Source organism: Lissotriton vulgaris, chromosome 6 (assembly GCF_964263255.1).
Source record: "Lissotriton vulgaris chromosome 6, aLisVul1.2, whole genome shotgun sequence".
In the NCBI taxonomy this organism is placed as follows: Eukaryota; Metazoa; Chordata; class Amphibia; order Caudata; family Salamandridae; genus Lissotriton; species Lissotriton vulgaris.
This window is the reverse complement of record NC_141694.1, coordinates 1,877,941,691-1,877,966,349: the sequence shown is the minus strand read 5'-3', so window position 1 is coordinate 1,877,966,349 and position 24,659 is coordinate 1,877,941,691.

Here is a 24,659-nt window from a genome sequence, read left to right as displayed (position 1 = left end):
CCACCTCCCTCTTTTATGTAGTAAATTAATTTATAATCCTTTGTTATATTGACTCATATGCTTTTTATTGTATGATGATTCTTTGATATATGATGATGAATTTTTTATATATATGGAATGTGTGTTTCCTTTTTTAATACATATGTTAATAAATATTTGAAACTGATTTCACTGGTAGCTCTCTTTCCTTAAATATCTTTGTTCATTACTGTATTTTAATTATGATTGCCTAGGTTGTTTTCTATCGACCAGCTTTTCCCTGACCTAGGAATTTTGAATTCTATATAATCAGGGGTTCCTTGATATCTACACATTATTGAAGGGAGATAACTCCCTACAGACCTCATGACCCCTCATCAAGTGAACGACAAAGGGTCCTACCATCACCAGCAGCTGAAGTTGGACAATTGATGGTCTGTCCCTGCAGCTGCTCCAACAAACCTGTCTTTGGTCTTTAGTAGTCCAGAATAGAGTTCACTTCTCCATCCCTCTCGGATACAGGGAGTCACCTCTTGTCTATACCCACCACAATGGCACTTCCTGTGCCTTCCGAGGCCTCTATTATTATTCATCATATATGATTGATCATAATATTTCCTTCTCCGTCACAGAGCCCTCCTAGGCCTTTTCTAAATAAATTGTGCGTGCATGAATTTTTGTGTCGTATTTTTGAAGTGTCACGTGCTTTAGCCTATATTCTTATAAATTGTGCGTTTCTAATCGTATTATTTTTTGACTGCATCATGTGCCCCTCCCAGCTCTGTTTTGCTTTATTTTTGTGCTCCATGTGCTTTGTACTTCATCTTATTTGCTCCCTCCTAATCGTCCTGTGACTTTTAATATTTATTGCTACCTCATGTGGCCTTCCCAGGTCTCGACTCTTATTTATCATATATGGTTGATCATAATATTTCCTTCAGCGTCGAAGGGCCGACCTGGGCCTTTTTAAAAAAAATTGTGCGTGCACGAATTTCTGTGTCGTGTTTGAACTGAGCCCCGTGCTTTGGCCTGTATAGGTCCAATTTGTGCATTCCTATTATTATTTTTTTTTTACTACGTCACGTGTCCCTCCCAGCTCTGTTTTGCTTTATTTTTGTGTGCCACGTGCTTTGTGCTTCATCGTATTTGCTCCCTCCTAATCCTCCCGTGACTTTTAATGTTTATTGCTACCTCATCTGGCCTTCCCAGGTCTCTATTCTTATAGATCATATATTGTTGATCATAATACTTCCTTCTGCATCACGGGCCCCTCCTAAGCCTTTTTTAACACGTTTACTGCGACCGTTATTTCAGCACAGGGCGGGCGTACTGAAGAGTGAGCGGAGCGGCGTCAGACGTTGAACATTTGCAGCACCACCCAGATAGTGCTCAGAAAGTTCAGCGGCCGAGGGCAGCATCAATGGTTAAATAAATTGTGCGTGCATGAATTTCTGTGTCATATTTTTGAGTGTCACATGCTTTAGCCTGTATTCTTATAAACTGTGCGTTCATAATAGTATTATTTTTTGACTGCGTCATGTGCCCCTACCAGCTCTGTTTTGCTTTATTTTTGTGCTCCACGTGCTTTGTACTTCATCGTATTTGCTACCTCCTAATCGTCCCGAGACTTTTAATATTTATTGCTACCTCACGTGGCCTTCGCTGGCCTCTATTTTTATTCATCGTAATTCCATGATCCTATTATTTAATTCCTTCTGCGTCACTGGGCCCTCCTACACCTTTTTGTAATAAATTATGTGCGCAGGAATTTCTGTGTCATATTTATGTTACTCTTGATAGTAAAGTATACCATATATATACACCAGGGCTGCTCATGTAAATGCTACTAGTAAGCCTGCAACAGTAATTGTGCCACACCCACACAACTAACCTTAAATAAAAAAAAATGAGGCTTGGCACTACAGTGCCTTACCCGTCCCTTTGTATGGACTGTACTCTGTAACCCTCACTTAAATGTTGTGGGTGTATTGAGCTGTGAAGACAGGGTGACAATTGTTTTACTAACTATATATTTACACATCTTTATCGTCATTTATATCTTTATACTTGAATGTGAGCAAATAAAATGTGTTCTTTACATCTATAATACTTTTCTTCTAAAGTTGTTTCCCATTTATCTTAATTTTCCATAGAAATGCATGCCACTAAGTACCAAGAGCTTCAGTATTCTACAACCCATGATGTGTATCCTGATGGTTTCAGTAAATTCGACAACCATGGATTGGGTAGACTATCTAAAAAAATCTCTGTTGACTGTAGTATAATTTTTTCAGTATTGGCACATAATTTGAATGTCTACATTTAATGATATTCTATTGACTGGTGTAATTCTCTCCTATATTGTTGAAAAGTTAATACATTGAATAGTATGTAATTATATCTTTCTGTACACAACATATTTTACAAACTACTTTAATGTAAGAAAAGTATTTCTGTTCAGCTTTTTCTGTTTGAGAAAGGTTTGTGGTAGGTTGTTAAAGTAATTTCTTCTTTAAGAAATTTACTTTTTTTGGATACCTGTTGAGGCTAGTTTCTGCTACATGTAAATTGTGTATTAAGGCTTATAAAGTATGATGTACATATTCCTTCTTCTTTACAAGCTCATGTGCTTTCATATATTTTTACAAGTACCCCATATATTTCTCTCAAATGTTCCAAAAGACCAAATGTATGTATATTTCCATTCCTAATACAGTTAAATATCTTTAAGTAATAATTTCAAATCAATCTGTGTACTGAAATCCTTTAATTTTAACCTTACTGTTTAGTAATATCGGCAACAGTGTCTTCTTCTATCTTTCTTGACAAATATCGCTACTTTTCGGGTAAATATTCATATCTGTTATGTGACCTTTCAGTGTTACATGTGTTAATACTGATTGTCATTGGACACTTTTGGTAAGTGGATTTATCAATCTATTTTGAAACTTCTTCTTCGAAAATGACTGGTTGAATATTTTACATGCTAATTTTTCTAAATGATTTTGTAATGTATATAGAGCACTGAAACCTATGATTGCTTTTCAACCTCAAATGCTACCTAACTCAGCAGCAAGTTGCCGAGATTTTTACTAATGTAACATTTCTACGGAATCATCTACTGAAAATTACAATGGACCTAATGAAGTCATCAGGTTTGACTTTAACATTTCAATGATAAATAAGTTGTCACACTGTAGTGTTGTCCAAAACTTAATGGTAAGGACCCTCAATGATTGTAGATGCTGAAGATCAAAATTAAGTGATATAAGTCTTTGGGCTGTTTTGGAGGCATGAAGTCTCCAGTTCACATTCGTCTGATGCAGAGCCTGACAACTGAGCCATTTGCAAGGGTCTTTTTAGAGTTACGTCTGCCATGTTGCTTAACTGTCTATGCACCCTTTATAATTATAGACTCATTCCCACTTTTCCACTGGGTTTTTGAGAAGTTACTATGTTTACTAAGTAAATACATATAACGTTTTCATTTCAAAAAACTATTGACCTTTAAATAATACAATGTTAATAACAAGTTACTTTTCACTATCTTCCCAACAGGCCCAATGTTTCGAATGCAGCAGATGAGTCCACGTTCAGGGAAGAGCAATATCTGTAGTTAAGGTAATAATTGTGTACATGTGTTATTGAAGTTCAAACTTGTATTTATGGTTCATTAATGCAAATCCTTTATTATTAGCGCAACTGTTCTAAGTAAATGTTGTAAGCTCGGACTGTCCTACAGACAGTGTTTCCAGTATAAAAATGTGTACACACGTTTTCAAAGTTTAACAACTTGTGAATATGTATAATGCTCCCAGAATGCTCTCCGATTAGATGCAAATATTTGCAGAGGCTTGAAAGCAAACTTGCCATTTCTTTGCAACATCATTTAGTAAAATGTGTTGATGTATGCGAGCATATTCCAATATTCATAATGGGAAATCAGTGTAACCAGTTTCAATAAGATTTTGGGAAATATAGAAATAAACATACATTGGCAAAGCCAGCAGGTCTGAAATTGATGGTCGGCGTTTTGGTTTTGTCAATGTCTGACTTTCTTTGACATGGTTTATGTAAAACAAAATTGGTGTGGGAGCTGCCGGTTCCTCATCATTATGACACACATTGCAAAAGCAAAAATAGTTTTTAGCTTTAAAAAGCACACATTGCCATAGTAGTTCTTGGCACTGAACAAATCTACTTTGTGTGCCGATATGCTTTTTGTCAAAGAGCAGAATGCGGTCACTCGCAGTGAAGCCAGCTGATAGAGACAGAATTTTAATAAACACAAAAAGTCATGGTTAACGCCAGACCTAATTAGGGGCCCAATTATTAAAGAGTCTCAAAAGTGCACCCATGGTATATGCCCTTGTATTAAGTGCAGATATACAACTTTTGTGAATTCACAAAAAGTTACAGAAGTAGACTAAGAAATAGTACTCCTAGAAATTATTTGTGAACTGCGTTTTAGCATGAGCAAATATGCATGTGTAGATTAGCTCATGCCAACATTTAAGTATTTGGGAGTCCACTTTCCATCCTACCACTTTTTTCCCAACCCTGGAAGAAGTTTTCACATCTGCCATGGTCAGGAGTTAAGTTCCAACTTTCTCAGTATGGGAAAAGATTACAGAAGAGTTGGTAAAAACCTTAAAAGATGGAAGTTAGTAGGTTTTCACACTCAAAAGGGCCTTCCCAACCCTGGAACTATTGCTTACCACCATCTTTAGCTCCAGAATGTACACCAGCGGAAAGGTGCCCACATAAAGGAATGGCTAAGGTTCAAATCCTACTGTGGTATGAGCCAGGCATAATCAGAGAGGCTATATCAGAGATCGTATATAATGAGATTGCTGCTATCATTTGTTGCTCTATTACATGACAGAAAAAGGAGAAGCGGATTTTGTTACTGGACAAGTTGATTTGTGAAGCAATCTGCCCCATGGACAAGTACATATTTTATTAAATTCCACACCCCTGTTAATTTATATCCAAAACTTAATGTTAAGTACCCTCAATGATAGTAGATGCTGAAGATCAAAATTAAGTGATATAAGTCTTTGGGCTGTTTTGGAGGCATGAAGTCTACACTTCACATTCATCTGATGCAGAGTCTGATAGTATGACTCAGATAACTGAGTTATTTGCAAGGGTCTTTTCAGAGTTACGTCCTCCATGTTGCTTAACTGGCTATGCACCCTTCATAATTATAGACTCATTCCCACTTGTCTACTGGGTTTTGGGAGGTTACTATGTTTACTATGTAAATACATATAAAGTTTTCTTTTCAAAAAGCTATTGACCTTTAAATAATACAATGTTAATAACAAGTTACTTTTCACTATCTTCCCAACAGGCCCAATGTTTCGACTGCAGAAGATGAGTCCAACTTAAATGTATGAAACAAAAAGCAACATCCTAGTTACCTAAATATGTCATAAACAAAACATGTGATCGCATGCAAGATGTCAAATTTGATGTTTTCAATACTCTGGCGATCTAGTGTTGTGTCCGGATTATCATAAGAACTAACCATGGTAAGTTTTCTTTGGATGCATGGAAACATCTAGTGTAACCTGTCAAACACTTTCAAATGCAACCCTCCCACTAGTCCTAGAAGTGGATGTACAATTTAACCGTTCTACATAAAATAGAATTATATGCCACTAAGTACAAAGTGTTTCCGTATTATAAAAGCCCTAATGTGTCCCTTGAATATTCCAGCGAAGTCCAGACACATACTAACTGAAACACACCAACCATTAGTAACCTGTAAAATTTGCCAAACAACTCTTTCAATGGGCGATCACCGCAAAAAATACTCCTTTGGCATAGCTAATATAGTGCAAAACGTAAACAACTTGCACCCAAACAACTTTGCTTGAGCTGCAACACAGACATTGCAGGACAACCCAGTTGCTGCTGCACCAAACACATCAACTGCTGCAACAGCATCTCACACAAAACAGGAAACAGGAGCATTGCTATCCTCCACATTAGTCATTAGACATTTATTGAACGTTTTTGTTGTAACAACTACCCCGACCGAAGGCAGTAGGACATTTGCACACTTGCTGCCTTTCTCGGCTGGGGTTATCAATTATTGTTCAAATTCATATTCTGATTCAAAGTCAAGGCTGTTTATCACGCCTTTTTGTTATAACTACTTCCCCAGCTAAAGGCAGTGGGTAATTTGTACATTTGTAGCATTTCTTATTTTTGACATTAATCATATTTCACTCAATCAACTCATCATCTACACGTACACACACCTACTTGCTGCCTTTCTTGCCTACAGTTTTCAACTATTCTATATCATATTCGTATTCAAATTGCATGCCCTTTATCAAGACTTTTTGTTGTAACAACTACCCGGCCGAAGACAGTAAGAAATTTGCTCACTTTCTGCCTTTCTTGGCTGGGGTTATCAATTATTGTTCAATTTCATATTCTGATTCAAACTCATGGCCCTTTATTGAGCCTTTTTGTTCTACCTACTACCCCGTCCGAAGGCAATGTCAAATTTGCACAAAAACTGCCTTTCTTGGCTGGGGTTATCAATTATTGTTCAATTTCATATTCTGATTCAAAGTCAAGGCCCTTTATCGAGCCTTTTTGTTGTAGCTAATACCCCGGCCAAAGGCAGAAGGACATTTTCACACTTGCTGCTTTTCTTGGCTGGGGTTATCAATTATTCTTCAAGTAATTCAAAGTTCAGGCCCTTTATTGAGCCTTCTTGGTAACTACTACTGGTTAAATGGCAGTGGATAATTTGCACATTTGCATCCTTTCTTGCGTCTTTTCTACCGCACAGTGTGTGTACTTTGTGCACTTGCTTAACTCCTTAGATGAGAGACCCATTTCTCAGGCCCCCACTGCGGAATCCGACTCAGTCTGTAATTGACTGGAAAACCAACCACCCATTTCCTTTACAAGGCAGTGGGTTGTTTGCACATCTGCTACCTTTTTTAATTTTAAACTTATTCTGCATCCACTACCTGAAACACACCTACTTGCTAACTTTCTTGCAGCCTTTGCCAAGTATTATTCTAATTCAAAGTAGAGTCCTGAAATGTTCCCAGTGTTGTACTTTTTCAGCCCTACCGCCCAGGGTGGTAAATTAGTGCACTTACATTGCTTCCTTCGATGTGGTAGCCATTTCTCAGGCTCCCACTGCGAAATTCGACACCCTATCCGTATAATGAGGTGGAAATCCAAAGATCCACTTCCCTGAAAAGGCAGTGGATAGTTTGCGTCTCTGCAACCTTTCAAGTTTTTCACCTTTTTAATCTTCCACTCAATCAACACATCATCTACACATAACACACACCAACTTGCTGCCTTTTTTGGCTGTGGTTATGAATTATTCTTGAATTTCATATTCTGATTCAAACTCGAGGCCCTTTATTGAGCCTTTTTTTGTTATAGCTACTACCCCGGCCGACCGCAGTGGAACATTTACACACTAACAGCGTTTCTTGGCTGGGGTTATCAATTATTGTTCAATTTCATATTCTGATTCAAAGTCAAGGCCCTTTATCGAGCCTTTTTTGTTGTAGCTAATACCCCAGTCGAAGGCAGTGGGAAATTTGCACACTTGAGGCCTTTCTTGGCTGTGGTTATCAATTACTCTTGAATTTCATATTCTGATTCAAACTCATGTCCCTTTATCAAGCCTTTTTCAAGTAGATACTGCACTGGCAGAAGGCAGTGGGAAATGTGTGCACTTGCTGCATTTCTTCGCAGGGGTTATGAACTATTGTTCAATGTCATATTCCTATTCAAAGTGCAGGCCCTTTATCGAGCCCTTTGTGTTCTATAAACTACCTCGGCCAAAGGCAGTGACAAATTTGCATACTTGCTGCCTTTCTTGGCTGGGGTTATCAATTATTCTTGAATTTCATATTGTGATTCAAAGTCAGGGCCTTTTATGGAGCCTTTTGTTGTAGCTGCTACCTCTGCCGAAGGCAGTGAGAAATTTGCACACTTGCAGCCTTTCTTGGCTGGTGTTATCAATTATTCTTCAAGTAATTCAACTTCAAAGTCCAGGCCCTTTATTGAAACTTCTTGGTAACTACTACCTGTTGCATGGCAGTGGATAATTTGCACACCTGCGTCCTTACTACTGCACAGTGCTTTGTGCACTTGCTTAACTCCTTAGATGAGAGACCAGTTTCTCAGGCTCCCACTGCGGAATCCGACTCAGTATGTAATGGACTGGAAAGCCAAACACCGATTTCCTTTACAAGGCAGTGGGAGGTTTCTGTATCTGCTACCTTTCTTCCTTTTCACCTTATTCTAAACCACTACCTGAAACGCACCTACCTGCTAACTTTCTTGCTGCCTTTGCCAAGTATTATTCTAATTCAAAGTAGAGTCCCTCAAATGGACCCGGTGTTGTAATTTTTCAGACCTACCGCCCACAGTGTTAACTTAGTGCACTTACATTGCTTCCTTCAATGTGGTAGCCATTTCTCAGGCACCCACCGCGAAATTTGACGCCCTATCCATATAATGAGGTGGAAATCCAAAGATCCATTTCCCTGACAAGGCAGTGGATAGTTTGCGCATCTGCAGCCTTCCTAATTTTTCACCTTTTTTATCTTCCACTCAATCAACACATAACACACACCAACTGGCTACCTTTTTTGGCTTGGGTTATCAATTATTCTTGAATTTCATATTGTGATTCAAAGTCAAGGATCTTTAGGGAGCTTTTTTGTTGTAGCTACTAAATTTGCGCACTTGCTGCCTTTCTTGGCTGGGGTTATCAATTATTCTTCAAGTAACTGAAATTCAAAGTTCAAGCTCTTTATTGAACCTTCTTGTAACTACTACCCGTGAATGGCAGTGGGTAAGTTGCACACTTGTGTCCTTTCAACCGTACAGTGTGTGTACTGTGTGCACTTGCTAGCCTCCTTAGATAAGGTACCCATTTCTCGGGCTCCCACTGCAGAATCCGACACCCTGTCTGTATAATGAACAGGAAAACCAAACACCCACTTCCCTTTCAAGGCAGTGGGTAGTTTCCACGTCTGCAGCCTTTCTCAATTTTCACCTTATTCTGCATCCACTACCTGAAACCCACCTACCTGCTAACTTTCTTCATGCCTTTGCTAAGTATTATTCTAATTCAAAGTAGAGTCCCTGAAATGGGCCCGGTGTTGTAATTTATTCAGCCCTACCGCCCACAGTGGCAACTTAGTGCACTTACATTGCTTGCTTCGATGTCATAGCCATTTCTCAGGCTCCCACTGCGAAATCCGACGCACAGTCTGTGTAATGAGCTAGGTATCCAAAGATCCACTTCCCTTACAAGGCAGTGGATACTTTGCGCATCTGCAGCCTTTCTAATTTTTCGCCTTTTTTTATCTTCCACTATATCAACACATCATCTACACATACACACACTTGCTGCCTTTTTTGGCTGGGGTTACAATTATTCTTCAATTTCATATTCTGATTCAAACTTGTGGCCCTTTATTGAGCCTTTTTACCTTTTTTGTATAAACGACTCCCCTTTTAACATCCGTCGACTTCCTGCCTGACGATTGCAGCCGCCAGAACCACGCTTCTCGCCGACGGATTGTTTTACAGTTCGTAGACTATGCTATAAGGTAAGAGCCACACCCCGTTTCTAGACCGTGTTTACCTGGAGCTGGTAACTGACATTTAGTACCCATTTAGTCACGATAAACATTACCTATTTTCTCGATATCTTTATTAGGAAACTGAACATAAAGAATCTCCCCACATCAGGAGGAAGCTTCTTCTATCCGAGGGCACTGCCACATATACACAGGTAGATCGCTCCTTCGATTCACTATAATTGTTCTGGTCACTAGGGTAACTGTCTTGAATAGGTAGTAGATCTGATCGTTAGAAATCATTGGCCTTTTATTTGACTTTCAGGAACTCATCAGTCTTATCTACCCTGCGAAGTGTTAGCTTTATCATTATATCAACGGCGAGAAGCGTTGAGTCGCTTAAATTTGCTATATCAGGTACATGCTATTAAAAATAAAGATGAAAGGATATGAAACTGCCTTTTACCAACAGAAGGAATAGTGACACAGCCTATTGTTCTGTTTTCTTCTCTTCCCAGCCATTTTAGATCCGGCCTTCCCTAATCAACATTTTACAGACTACGCTTAACCGGACGTATTGAATATATAGCAAATTGTGGTAATTATCTATTTCAAGAGATATTTTATAATTAACCAGTTACCCATTAGTATAGATGCTATAAGATAGTTCCATTGAAATATAGACTCGGCTCCATTTATAAACCGTAAATGGGAATTCGAGAACTAGCTAATACAAATAGGAACCATCACAAAACAATACAAAACTCTATAACTACTACTAATTTTCTACAGCCTTAAAAACCTGTTAAGCTGTCGATCCATTGATTCATCTTGCGAATTGGAAATCATTTGCGAAGAACGGTCTTATTAAAATCCATTGGACCTATCTCTTCCAAGTTCTGATATAGTACCTCATGATGTTTAGAACTAGACAGAACTACAAATAACTAGTGGAGAAGTGTGGCTCAATGATTAGACCGGCAGACCCTGATGCAGAGATCTAGCCCGGGACCAGGGTTCAATTCCCTGCCTCGGCAGGTCTTGGGTAAAAATTCCACTGACCTGATAATTCTCGCCTCGGTGCCTATTCCAATCATGGAGTCCCACTCTGCAACTCTGGGCAATAGCTTGTTTAATCTCCACAATGGCCCCCACAACGCTAAGGATGCCTGGCCTCCACCTTGGGGGTGCCCAGGAGTGGACGCCTCACAGGGAAAGGCAGGATGGGTTCCACAGTGGTATTCGTACAAGCGCCTTGAGACCCTTGCGGGTGAGTAGTGCGCTATACAAGCATCAATTTACCATTTTTTTTTACAATAAATGCTTTATATAGGAATTGGCTAATGTATATAGGAACCATCAGTCTAAAAATAGAACCTTCTAACCACCATTAATTTTCCACAGCTCTAAAAACCGATCAGGCGATCGATTCACTGATCCCTCTGGTTAAGTGGAAAATACGTGTGAAGAACGAACTCTTTTAAGTCCAGTTCCCATTATAACGACTCTATATGTAAGTACACAGTCGTTATAACTATCTTGTTTTAGACCTGATGGGATACCTAAAAAGAACTTTCCAGAGTACTTTTTTGTCTACTGTCTCTTGGAAATGTTTATAACTATACAGAGATCTATATATAGAGACAATGTCCAGATGCATTACAGATGGAATACAGACAATTGGGCCTAAATATAACAGGTCATCCACACTAATGTCTGACATCTACCCACACCCTCTAAACAATGATTCTATCCTCTCTCTTTTCTGGAGACACATAGAAAATTAGACAAATGAAGGTTGCTGTTAATAATTTCGTAAACAAAAGGTCAAATGAAGCTACCAGTTGATAAAATGTATTGTTAATGAAGTTAATGTCTTCTCCTTTTTTAACAAAATGTTTATTTGTGTATAAAAGAATCTGTTGTAATGATTTTTATTTATATTGGATGTTTTTTATAATTCCATCTTTAGAATTTACGTGGCTCCTCCAGAAGAAGGCTCTGGTCGCCGAAACGCGCGTCGAAAACTAATATGCCACCTCCCTCTTTTATGTAGTAAATTAATTTATAATCCTTTGTTATATTGACTCATATGCTTTTTATTGTATGATGATTCTTTGATATATGATGATGAATTTTTTATATATATGGAATGTGTGTTTCCTTTTTTAATACATATGTTAATAAATATTTGAAACTGATTTCACTGGTAGCTCTCTTTCCTTAAATATCTTTGTTCATTACTGTATTTTAATTATGATTGCCTAGGTTGTTTTCTATCGACCAGCTTTTCCCTGACCTAGGAATTTTGAATTCTATATAATCAGGGGTTCCTTGATATCTACACATTATTGAAGGGAGATAACTCCCTACAGACCTCATGACCCCTCATCAAGTGAACGACAAAGGGTCCTACCATCACCAGCAGCTGAAGTTGGACAATTGATGGTCTGTCCCTGCAGCTGCTCCAACAAACCTGTCTTTGGTCTTTAGTAGTCCAGAATAGAGTTCACTTCTCCATCCCTCTCGGATACAGGGAGTCACCTCTTGTCTATACCCACCACAATGGCACTTCCTGTGCTCATAGATGTTCAACTTTGTGGTGCGGTCTTGGGAAATTACATGGAAAAGTTTTGGAAAATCACTTGAAAAGGATCAGCAAGTGGACAGGCAGAGGTTCACATTTACAGAAAACCACTTCCCATTGTTGAACATTTTGTGGCATTTAAGCAACTAGAGGCTTTGCTGCAGGTGTCCCAATGTTACCCCTTTTCAACTCTTTCACAAAGCTTCTTCAGCAGGTGAGAGCTCGGTGCACACATTCTCACAGTCACATAGTTCAGTGATCCAGCTCCTAAGCAGTGTATTGTGAGAGGTTTGTCCTTTATAAAGGATCAGAGCTCTAACCACCTGCATCTGATGCTCCACAGAACACGTCCCATGTGACACATCACATCTCAGGAGCTTTCTCTGCTGCTGAACACATTATCTAATCAATAATAATGGTTTGTGACAGATGTTATGGAGGTTAGTCCCACTACAAAGTATAGATAATAGTATGGACTGAGATGGCACCATATGCCTTTAGCATATAGGTAGGGTAAGTGTTGTATAGTGTAGGGGTAAAAATGAATATGTGTTGGATGGTGTAGGGGTAAAAATTACTGTTCCCATGTACCCCAAAACCTTTTTGATGGTCTTGGAAGATATGTTGATGGACATCATAGAACATTTTGCGGACCAGTTAATAATATTACACATTTCATTGTTTTGGGCCTTATGTCACTCTTAACCTTAGTCCAACACAGTTGCTTTTAGAATCAAGGAGAGGGACCACATAATGTTATTACATTCACAATTATTGCATTAGGTGATGTACTTTGCTTATATGTAGTAACAACAGAGGAGTGAATAGCACAGTGCTCAAATATAATACGAAGCTACAAAAAACAGTGTGTCAAAAAAACCGATGTGTCAAAAAAACACAGTTCACACGAATAGCAAACACCTACCCCAGTTGGGTTGTAACTACAACTGGGCACCTGTATCCCACATTGTAGAACAGGACAGGGATCTCCCTTTTGTGGAAGGACCCTCACTCACCACATGCTGGTGACATGCTTCATCATGGGGTCCCCGCTGGGGTGGTCTAATACCCCCCCCAGCGTGCTACAACGCCTGTTTACAGCGGAGCAGGATGTGAGCCAAGTTGAAAAGTGGTGATTCAACTTCAGGGGTTGATGATGTTACCTCTTTCATAGCTTCCATGTATTTACTGTGGTCGATGTTATCACCCCCCGGGGATAGTTCTGCATTTTCTTCTTTGTTCACAATCCAGGGGATGGGGAATAGAGGGCTTTTAGAGCTTAACGTTGTTGAAATTTGCAAATCACTATGAAGTATTGCGACTAGCTATGGAAAGGAGGTAGCATCTCATTCTACCTGGACATCACCCTGCCAGTTCAGGAGGCTCAACAGGCAGTCCTACCACTTACAAAACCTTCAATACGTTGCTAAAAACCACCCATGGGGCAAGCACACAATATTTAAAAATCCGTATCAAGAGAACAATTTCCTGAAATGGTTGAAGGGGACCCAGGACAACATTGCACATCCAGCAAATGGCTGTTTGGAAACCGGCTCCGTACAAGACTAAAACTTAATCCATCTAATAATGAGAAAGACTCTGATGAACACTTTGATTCACTTCCTGATAGGAAACAACACTTTACTATGGTTTATTTATACGTCACAGACAGAAACATACATGTACGGGCCATTTTGGTCCCAAACACTTAGCATTGACCTGAACTATGTATTAAATCCCCAATTCTGATCACTGGTTGGCATTGAGGATATTGCATGGCATGATTACAGTTGAGACCTGCCCTTGTATGTAAAATACAATTTTTTCTAGCTCAGCTTGTGGTGTCAGTAGAAATAGGAATGGGGAGGGGAAGGGAAATACTTCACCAACAAGATAGGGATACAAGTGTTGAAGGAAGAGTGAAGTGTTGTTTGATAAAGCATTTTACAGGGTCCACTGTAATTGAGATTTTCATGCCTTCATATGCACACAATGGCATTGTTCCTTGCACTCTCACTCACACAATACCCTGCAATTCTGAAGCCTAGCCCACCGAAAGGCAGACCTTGCAAACTTCTCACATGGATTGTACAAGAGCACAATAACCCCAGAAAGGTGAGAATGGTACATGCATTCCTGCACAGACAAAAGATGGATTTATTGTTTCTTCAGAAGGCACACCTCCTACTCTGATCCAACATGCATGTACTCAAAAAATGGGCAGCACTAAGTAACCTGTATCTTACTCAAGGTATGCTAGGGTGGCAGCAATTTTGGTTCAGCTGGTCACTCCATTTTATTTGATTAAGTTGGTGAATGATGACACCAGTACATATGTTATAGCTCAGGGCATGCTGGGATACACACACATCTTCATGGTGAATGTTTATGGCCCGAATGTTGATGACTGGATTTCTTTTACGCCCTTTGGGAAAGATTCAGAACTTGGCAGCTACATTTATTATAAGGGGTGTAGATCAAATGCAATTGTCACAGACTGTCCTGCTGCCAGCAAGGCCATTAACATAATCCTTAGAGAACACAGACTGGTGCATATTTGACTTCATAGGGACCCTGACAGAGAGAAATTGACATTTTACTCGGCATTGCACACCATGTCATACAGATTAGATTATTGGCTCATGTCCGGGAATGAGGGTTGAGACATACTGCCTCACCCACATTCTGACCAGACTCCGCTGAAGCTTGACCTTGCGCTGCCTGATTTGACCCAAAACACAAGACTGTGTTGCCTATTGCAGAGAGTGCTCTTGTATTGCTCTTTCTGAGACAAAATATGCAGCAACATACAGCAATGCTTCATGGCAAAGAAGGAGTCCATTACTACACTGGCCACACTTTTGGAGGCGTTCAAGGGGGTACTGTTTGGCAAGACAACATGGGGTGCTATGGACACTGAGACAACACATGGAGATGGTTCGTTAGGAGATAAAGGAACTGGAGGAGAAAGTAAACAGCACTGATAGTTATGTCTCTTTGAAGAGCTCAAATGCAACATTAATAAATACAATGAAATTGGGGAACAGGATATAAAATACCTGAGCAAATATTTCCAAGTCCATGCATACAGGGAGGGTGAGAATTCTGGGAGCGTGGTAGCAATCATCCTTAGGACACTCTGTTCCATAACTATTATTGCAATCCCTATGCATCTAAACGCGATGAAACCCCTGCATCAGTGCAGAAATAAATGGAAAACACAGAGCAGGCATGGATGAGTGCAGTCCAGTGGAAATTTCTGGTTCATCCCCTTACGATTGATGAATTAAATGATGCCATCAGAAGGCTGCCTAATGGCAAAGCCCTTGGATCTGCAGGCCTGCCAGCCGAAATTTGCAAGACCTATAGATATTTACTAACATTGCTGCTCTTGGGTCTGTGTGAAGAGGCATTAGCCGCTGGACACCTGCCATCAACTATGCCTGAGGCTTATAATAATAATGCTAGTCAAGCCCTCTAAATCTGTTGACCTGTGTGAGTCCTCTCTGTCTCTGTCACTTCTAAATTGTGATATCAAAATTCTTGATAAAGCCATAGCCAAAAGACTGCTACTGCTCCTACCATGCATTGGTTTTGCCAGATCAAGCAGGATTTTTATCTATGGTTTTATACCTTACCATTAGAACTTTGTACAGACTATCTCATGTGACCCTCTGCAGCTTGAATGTTGTACAGCTCTCTGATATCTTTATGGTCATGTTTGAGCTTTATAAAAACATAATAAATAAAAAAAAAGCAGAATGGAATTATGTAATGGAAGCTCTCAGCCACATAGTCGCAGTGACCCCACCATTCTTGGTTCCAGTTGAATTGCACTACACTTTCCTGAAGGCTAGACTTTACATGAATGTTGGGCTCTCCCGCCTGTTCAATATCGTGAGAGGGACCAGCCAGGGTGCACCCTATCCCCCACTCTCTTCATGTTTGCCATGGTGCCCCTGGCAACTAAACCCCAACAGTATCATGCAATTACATATTGATGTTTGGGAATAGACCCATAGTCATATCTGTGTATGCAGATCATATTAGTTTCTATTTCAGAGACCCACAGATAAACCTGGAATCTGTTCTGTGCAGGTTCATCCGACTTAGTGGCCTGACTATTAACTGGGGGAAGTCAACTATTGTACCTCTGATATATTCAACACCTAGATTTGACAGTGAATATCCAATCGAGTGATGTGATGTCCCATTGAAATATCTTTGGATATGGTTTTGCTTCTGACCTGAGGAAAGCCTGACCCTAAACAATGGCAAGGTGATTACTTCACTAGGAGACCAAACTAACCAGTGGATAAAACTCCTCTTGATGAAGGTTGACAGGGTCATCCTCATAAAAATGGTGATCTAGGATAAATTCTTGTACTATTGTGAATATTGAAAGTATACAACAATTTGAATGTCTGGTGGTACCAATTATTGATGTGGTAAAATGGTACAACCACGTTGATAAAAGTGCAATAACATTATAACATATTTTGATATCCATTTTGGCTTTTTTTAAATACCCATGGCCAAAAATCATTTCTCAAGGAAATAAAATTTATAAAACAAAGATTGTTAAATTATTGCTTAGGTTTCAAAGAAGCGCCCTAAAAGTCCCAGTAGGAAAACAACCTTTGATATATTGTTACCACATTTTGTTTGCCTTTTTACTGATTCAGTTTATTTTGCCTGTCAAATTCAGCGCAGTTTATCCACACTAACCAGCAGTAAGGTGCCTATGCTCCTCCTTCGAACATAATGAAAATGGTATTTCTCTAATCGGCATATTTAACCTACCTATTAAATGGTACAAAGTGTACTCAGGGCCTATTAGTTAAATGTCACCAGATGACTGCAGCACTAATTGCGCCAACAACTACAGTGACAGTGGAAACATGACTGGAGATCTATAATTTGTAGCCCGGCTGTTGCAGCTTTAAACTTCTGATTCAATATGTTAAAATAATCCCTTTTGAAAGTCCTAAACATTCAATTTAAATATGAATACTTAACCTCTATTTATGCCTTACTGCCCAAAAGGCAGGGTTGTGGTATTTAAAAGTAGGAAATATAAAAGGGTATTATTAAACACGTCCTTACAGTCATAAAGCCCCAAAAATGATGTGCACAGTAGAATGCTAGGTGTTTCATGGAAAAAAACTGGGTTACATTGAATAATTCTAATTTTACTAAGGAACTAGCTAGTATTTAAAGACAGATTTATGAATTTTTTAGAATCCAATTAAATAGTAAAATCAGTTTTAACAACTATTAGGTAAAATGTACCTTTAGAAAGATGCATTATCCCTAACTGCAGCATGGCTTCTTCCAACTCTCAAACTCTTATTTTTGTTTTAATACATTTTTATTTGAGCAGAGCATTCAGTTCAAGATACATTATACACTTAAAATCATTATTGAAGCCAGTTACAAAAATGTATCTTGTTATATTACAACAATGAAAAACAAATGTTCTAATACGCCTAAAGTGGAATATCAATAAAGTGCAAAAGCAACTAATCCTATAGTCATCCACTATACACAGTGCAAAGTGCACATTTATGAAATGCTAAAGCAGCTAATCCTATAATCATTAATAAAACAAAGTGCAAAGTGCAAATTTATCTAATTATATAGCAGCGAGGAAAAAATACTACTACTACTACACCTAAAGTGCAATATCAATAAAGTGCTAGTGCCCTCCTATCGAAGAATTCCTTCACAGCTACCCGCTTTGTTTTTTAAACCCAGGGAAATATGGCTATAATGGCTCATCATATAAATACAAAATACGTAATTCTAACAGGTACATAAACTAAAAAGTGCCAATATCCCTAAAGTACAATTTAATAAAAATGCAAATGTCTCTTTAAAATAAAGGCTGCTGCATTGGATACCATTTCCAATATTATGATTTTTCTTTAATATTCTCTCATTCATTAAACACTTAGGTTTCTTCAAATTTTCAGGTCCTTTTCATTTTATTGAACCATTTCCGATAGGAAGGGGCTTCCCTTGATTTCCAATTTTGTAGAATTAGGGAGCGAGCTATCGAGCTCGAAATAAATATATAAAATCTTTTTCAGGTTCGGATTTCATCATTTCCCCTCTGCAAATTCCAAACAAGGCAGTTTCAGTCTCGAACGGAATTTGCTTTCCGATTGCTTGCTTGATATCTAAAAAACTGTCTCCCAGAAGATCCTTAGGTCTGGACATAAAAAAAGTGTGATGCCACCCACCTTCCCCATCTATCTGGCATCGAAAACACTTGTTTTCAACTCCCGGAAATCTTTTACTTAAGGTGGCGGGAGTTAGATAAGAAAGACATTGTGATGCGAAGGCTATTCTTTTATAATTGGCAGCACGTAATGATTTACTTCCTAAATGGCAGACAGAATCCCACTCCTTCCCAGTCAGCCTACATCTGGTCTCCCAAATTATTTTCTCCAGATGATTGTTTATCACAGGGACTTGTTCCAATTTGTGTAACAACCTATAGCAGTTTCCAACCCCTCTTATATTAGCCCCGTAAAGGGCTACCACCAAGTATTTGGGAAAATCCAGCATACCACTAGTTTTTTTTAATGAAGAAACAATTCGTAAATATTCAAGAAAGGTTGGCTTCCGATGACTCTCTGCCCTTGCCAGTACTTCCTGCCAAGAAATCAGCCTGTTTTGTATTATAAAATGCCTTAACTCAGACAGTCCACAGCCTACCCAAATATTTATATGCCTTAATTGTAGCTGGAGACTGGGACTGGCACATTCTCTAATTTTTAAATACTGGAGACCCGACAAAATCATCTTTTTATAGAAGGACTGAAGTCTAAAAAGATAATCTTTTAAAGTTTTACACCATGTTTTTTTGGGAAGTTTGAAGTTTTTAAAAATACTGGGGTTAGTGATCCAATTTCATCCAATTTCATGTATCATTTCATCTACAAAAAAGCTGTCTCTAGTGGAATTAGATCCCATCAAGCCAGACACTAAATCTAAAAAGCAGCCTCATAATATGTTCTTAAATGCGGCAGCGCTAAACCCCCTTGATATATTGGTAATTGTAACACATTCAGTTTAACCCTTGGAGCTTTCTTACCCCAAATAAATTGCCTAAATAAGGTATCAATATCCCTAAAATATGTCTGATTTATTTTCATCGGGACATTAGAAAATAAAAAGATTAGCAGCGGAAGAATGGATATTTTAATTAGGGATACTCTACCCACTATTGATATTGGAAGTAATGTTCTTTATTCCAACAGCTTCTTGATCTTACTCTTGATTCTTAAATAATTTAATTCAAATAATTGATGAAACTGTGCTGATACATATATCCCAAGATAACTTATAGGGTCAGTTTTTGTTGCTTGTGTCAAGGTAGAAAAGATCGGCATTAAGGGCGAGAACCTCTGTTTTATTTGCGTTCATTTTGTATCTGCCTATTGTTTCAGACTCATAGAACACCCTCAGGACTTTTTCAATATTTTTTCTATCTGGAGTCAGATTCAAGATGATGTCATCCGCAAATAATTTAAGTGTAGCCATATTAGGGATCGGTGATTAAATAGCAGCATTATTCAGTATCTTTGAAACAAAGGGTTCATTAAAAAAGGTAAAAAGTAGGGGCAAAAGTGGACAGCCCTGTCTCGTCCTGCGGTTTATTTTGATAGTTCTTGCACAGTTTGCATTTATTATAATCTTAGCTGTAGCCACCTGGTAGATATTACACAGCATATCCACCACTTTTGCGGGAAACCCAAACCGACCAAGGGTAACAAACAGAGTTCTCCAGTTCACTAGGTCGAAAGCTTTCTCCGCATCGACCATTACAATGCTTGCCGGAATGCAATTTGTATTGATATAATCCAGAGCATGTATTAAGAACTGGGTATTAGCTGCCATTGATCTGCCCGCTATGAAACCTGTTTGATCTCTTTGTATTACCTATTGGGCGGCCTGCAAAAAATGTTCTGCCCATACCTTCATCAAGAGTTTATAATCGGAATTCAGAAGACTGATAGGCCTATATGAATTCATGTCTTCTGAATTTTTATCTTTTTCAACAAAAGAAACAATGATTGCTTCTTTTAAAACAACCAGAACTGAGCCCCATTCTCTAACAAAATTGAATAGATTTTTCAAAGGGATAATAAGTTACTTTGAGAAGGCTTTATAAAACTCAATGGGAAAACCTTCCTGCCCACAAGCTTTTTCCCCAGCTATTGTTTTGATAGCTGCTAAAATTTCACTAATCTCCACTTCCCTTTCCAATTCGCCAATCCAATTCTCCGAAAGTTTTGGAACATTCACATTTATAAAATATTCCTGAATTAACTCCTCCTCCACTAAATACTTGGTAGAATACAGCCGACGAAAAGGATCCATGAAAGTTTGAGAGATATCGCTACTATCAACTACTTCAAATCAGTCAGAGGATCAAAGATTTTTATATTTTTATTATAGCTGATTCTTGCTTTTTCCTAACGGAATTTGCCAAGAATTTACCAATTATCTGGCTTTCCTGATTGGGAGTTACAGACTTCTTCTAAAATAAATAAAATCTTTCAACGCTGCTCTTGCTTGTTCGTATTTATTTGGGAGAAACTGGAGTTGGAGAGCATATTACTGATCCACTTTCAACTGCAATTGAGCTATATTACCCCTCTGGGTTCTGGACTGGGCTGCCGTATACGCTATTACCTGTCTGCGGGCTGCTGTCTTAAACCCTCCCCACACAGAGAATGTTAGCGGTATTCTCGTTTATCTGGAAATATTCCAGATTCCATTCTCTAAATCCTTTGACCTACTCCTCATTTTGCAAAAGGAGACGATCCAGCTGCCACCTAGGGTGTTCCCTGCTTTCTCCCCCGAGGATAATTTCCATCCCAACGTATGCATGATCTGGGAAAGGATTACATCCTATACCAACCTCTTAAATCTGAAGGGATCTGGAGTTAAGAAAAAAGTCTATTTGAGATGCCGTCCGAAAATGGTTTAAAATTCCTTATCTAAATTCCCTTCCCTCTATGATTCCACCAATTGGTACTTTTGTATAATAGCTCCCAATATTTTTTTGTGTTCAGTTTTAGTTGTTTTTTATTTTTTTTCGAGGTATCCTTTCTAATGTCCTGTATAAAATTAAAATCTCCACCGAATATCACCTGCCCGGAAGTTCCTATCAATAAATCATTAATTTGTGCCAAGGGTCCTGTATCATCTGAGATAGGACCATAGTAGTTTATAAAATTTAGCACTTTCCCCTGTAACCTGACTACCACCCATATCCACCTCCCATGTCTATCCCTATGGACTTCTAAAAATTCCCAGGAAAGTTTATTTGAGAAGTAAATTGCTACACCTCTGACTGCAAGGCCTGAAGATGCAAAAAACACTTTAGAATTTTTTTTCGGTAGTAAAGGTTTCGGAGAATTAGATTTCAGATGTGTCTCCTGCGAAAACAGAACTTAGGGATGTTATGTTATGTTATGTTATGTTATGTTAAGTGAAACTTCTTAAGCGCACTAACACCAGAGGTTTCTTGGCGCTAACTGACAAAACAAAGACAGAATCCCAAGGCAGAAACTAACCGGTGCTGGAGAACAGAAAAGTTTTTAAAAGCTTCCTGAATTGGAGTAAGGAACCATTAGATTTAATGACTATTGGAAGAGAATTCCAGAATTTAGGTGCAAGGTGGGCAAAGCGACGGCCCCCAACCTTGCTGGTTTTGACTTTCGGAGTGACAAGTAGGTGATGATGAGCTGACCGAAGGTTACGTGCAGGTTGGTACGGAGTGATCAGTGAGTTAAGAAAGGCAGGACTGGTGCAATGGAGGGATTTGAACGTAAGACAGCCCAACTTAAAGGCCGCCCTCCGTTCTACTGGCAGCCAATGGAGTTTATGAAGCAAGGGCTTCGCAGACTGCCATTTTGGGACTTTGAAAATAAGACGGGCTGCCTGGTTCTGCACAACCTGGAGACGGCCCACAAGAGAACATGGGAGTCCGTGATAAAGGGAATTAGAAAAGTCCAGGCGGGAAAGAACCAGGGACATGACAACCTGGGCCAGTGCCGCATGTGGTAGTAGGTGCCTGATCTTCCGGATCTTTCGGAGCTGGAACATACATGAAGAGATCGTGGCACCTACTTGGGCTTTAAGCGAGAGCTCGGCATCGATTGTCACTCCAAGGCTCTTCACCGTCTTGGCCGGAGCAGGAGGGGGGCCAAGCTCAATGGGCCAGAACTGCGGACCCCAGTAAGCAGCACTGGAACCAGGGAGAAGGAGCTCAGTCTTCCCAGGATTAAGTTTTAGTTGGTTGTGATTCATCCACTGCTGAATGTGGGTCATAATAGAGTGAAAGTTATTGACAGCTTGTGGGGAGTGAAGCGGAAGGACGATCTGCAGATCGTCCGCATAGTTGAAAACTGTAGCGTCCCAGCTTTGAAGTGAGTGAATGAGGGGGCGGAGGTACAAATTAAATAATAAAGGGGAAAGAGAGGAACCTTGGGGGACACCACAGGTGATGGGGGTTTTGGACGCAGTGAATGATCCCAAACGAACGGCTTGGGTTCTGCCGGTAAGAAATGACTCCACCCACCCAAGAGCGAGGCCCTGGATGCCAGCCTGTTCGACACGGTGGAGAAGGATGTTGTGATCCACCGTGTCGAACGCGGCAGATAGATCCAGAAGTACCAGGGCCTGAGGGCTTCCCGCATCAGCATTCCTCCTCAGGGTATCCAGAACAGCCAGGATTACAGCTTCCGTGGAGTGGGCCGGTCTAAAGGGATTTAACAAAGACAGCCATCTAATAGGAGCGCGATACTTCTATTTGTTCAATATTCCATTTACATTGGCTGATAAGATCTTGCATTTACTAGTTTCCATAATTAACTATTTTTAGTATATTTTCCCAACCTTCCTGAACCTTCTGCTCCTGCTCTTTTTTTCTGCTGTGAAACCCCCCCTTCCCACCCAAGAGAACAGCTACCCACCCCCTCGCAATGTGGAAAAACCCCTATCGGCCACGCTATCCACATTTCGACCCTCCCATCTAACCTAATGCGTGTCATGAAATTACACCCTGAGTGCTCCCACTAATCCCAGGACCCCCCAGCAAAATTTCCACCACTTATCAGTTGCCCATCTGGCCGACTCAACATATATTTAAGATGAAGAACACATGATTTACCAAATGTAGATCTAACAGACAATTCCTCACCATATGATAGATTGGACTAATAAAAAATAGTATCTCTGCCGGGCTATATATCACCAGCAGTATCATAAGACCACACTACAGGGCATCTGGCCCAACTTACATTCTGGAGGAGGAAAAAATATTGCCAATAATACATCTACCTGTACATGATTATTCAAGTACTAGACCCTACTGAGATCTCCTTCAGAAGGGCTTGTGCTTCTTCTAAATCTGAAAACATGAACAATTTCCCTTTAACTAAAACGCTGAGTTTCGACTGCTGGGCGATTGATGCTTGAGCACCATGACCTTTAAATAAATGAAGAATTTTAACAAATTATTTTCTCCTCCATGCAGCTGAGGCAGTCATATCAGAGAATATGCGACATTTACTAGTCTCCGTCACAGAAAATTGTCTCCGCTGGAACGCTTTTGACAGAATTCTCTCCTTGATCTGGAAAGCTGCGAAATTCAGCAAAATAGTTCTTGGAACGGTAGAGTTGGGGAAGCGTTGTGTGGGAACTCATTAAGATCTTGTAATTGTAAGGTCACCCTCAAATTTCGGGAGTACATTCTGTTTAATGAATGAGTTCACCCACTGGATAGGTTGGCTTCCTTCTATGCCTTTAGGAACCCCTTCAATCCTGCGGTTTGACCTATGAGAATGATTCTCAAGTTCTTCCAATTTGGCGTCAAGAACATTTTTCATTTTAGCCGCCTCCTTAGCCTCTCCCATGGCCATATTCATTTGATCCTCTAGTACAGAGATTCTAGCTTCCATCTCCTGTAATCTAATTGGGAACCCAGTCATTGTTTCTTTAATTTTCCCTAATCTCAGAAGCAAGGCAGCAATCTCTGTTTGCTGTGCTTTTTTCATTTCAGGTATTTCTTCTAAAATTAAATTTACCATATCTCTGATGTCTAGCTGATACATCGACTTGGTCTCCAAGCTTTGACAGGAATTAGTGAACAAGATATCAGTGTCAACACTCCAGCTTCCCACCTTACGATCTATCTGTACCGATGGAATCAAGGGAACCAATAAAACCTCTGATGGTACTTTTCTTGAGGTCTTACCTGGGGTTGTGGCTGTGGACTGTAGATGCGATTGTAGTGGCCCTGGGTTTGCCGGTGTCTCCATCGTGATCTCACAACTTGTATCAGCTGCATCTTGCACTGAGGAGAGATCTAGCCTAGATATTGCATCCCCAACTGCATTCAGGATGGTCAAAAGTGTATGGGGCTTGTACTTGAGCCTGTACTTAATTCTGGTCCGTCTGCTGCTGCTGGGCCCCCAAGCAGTTCA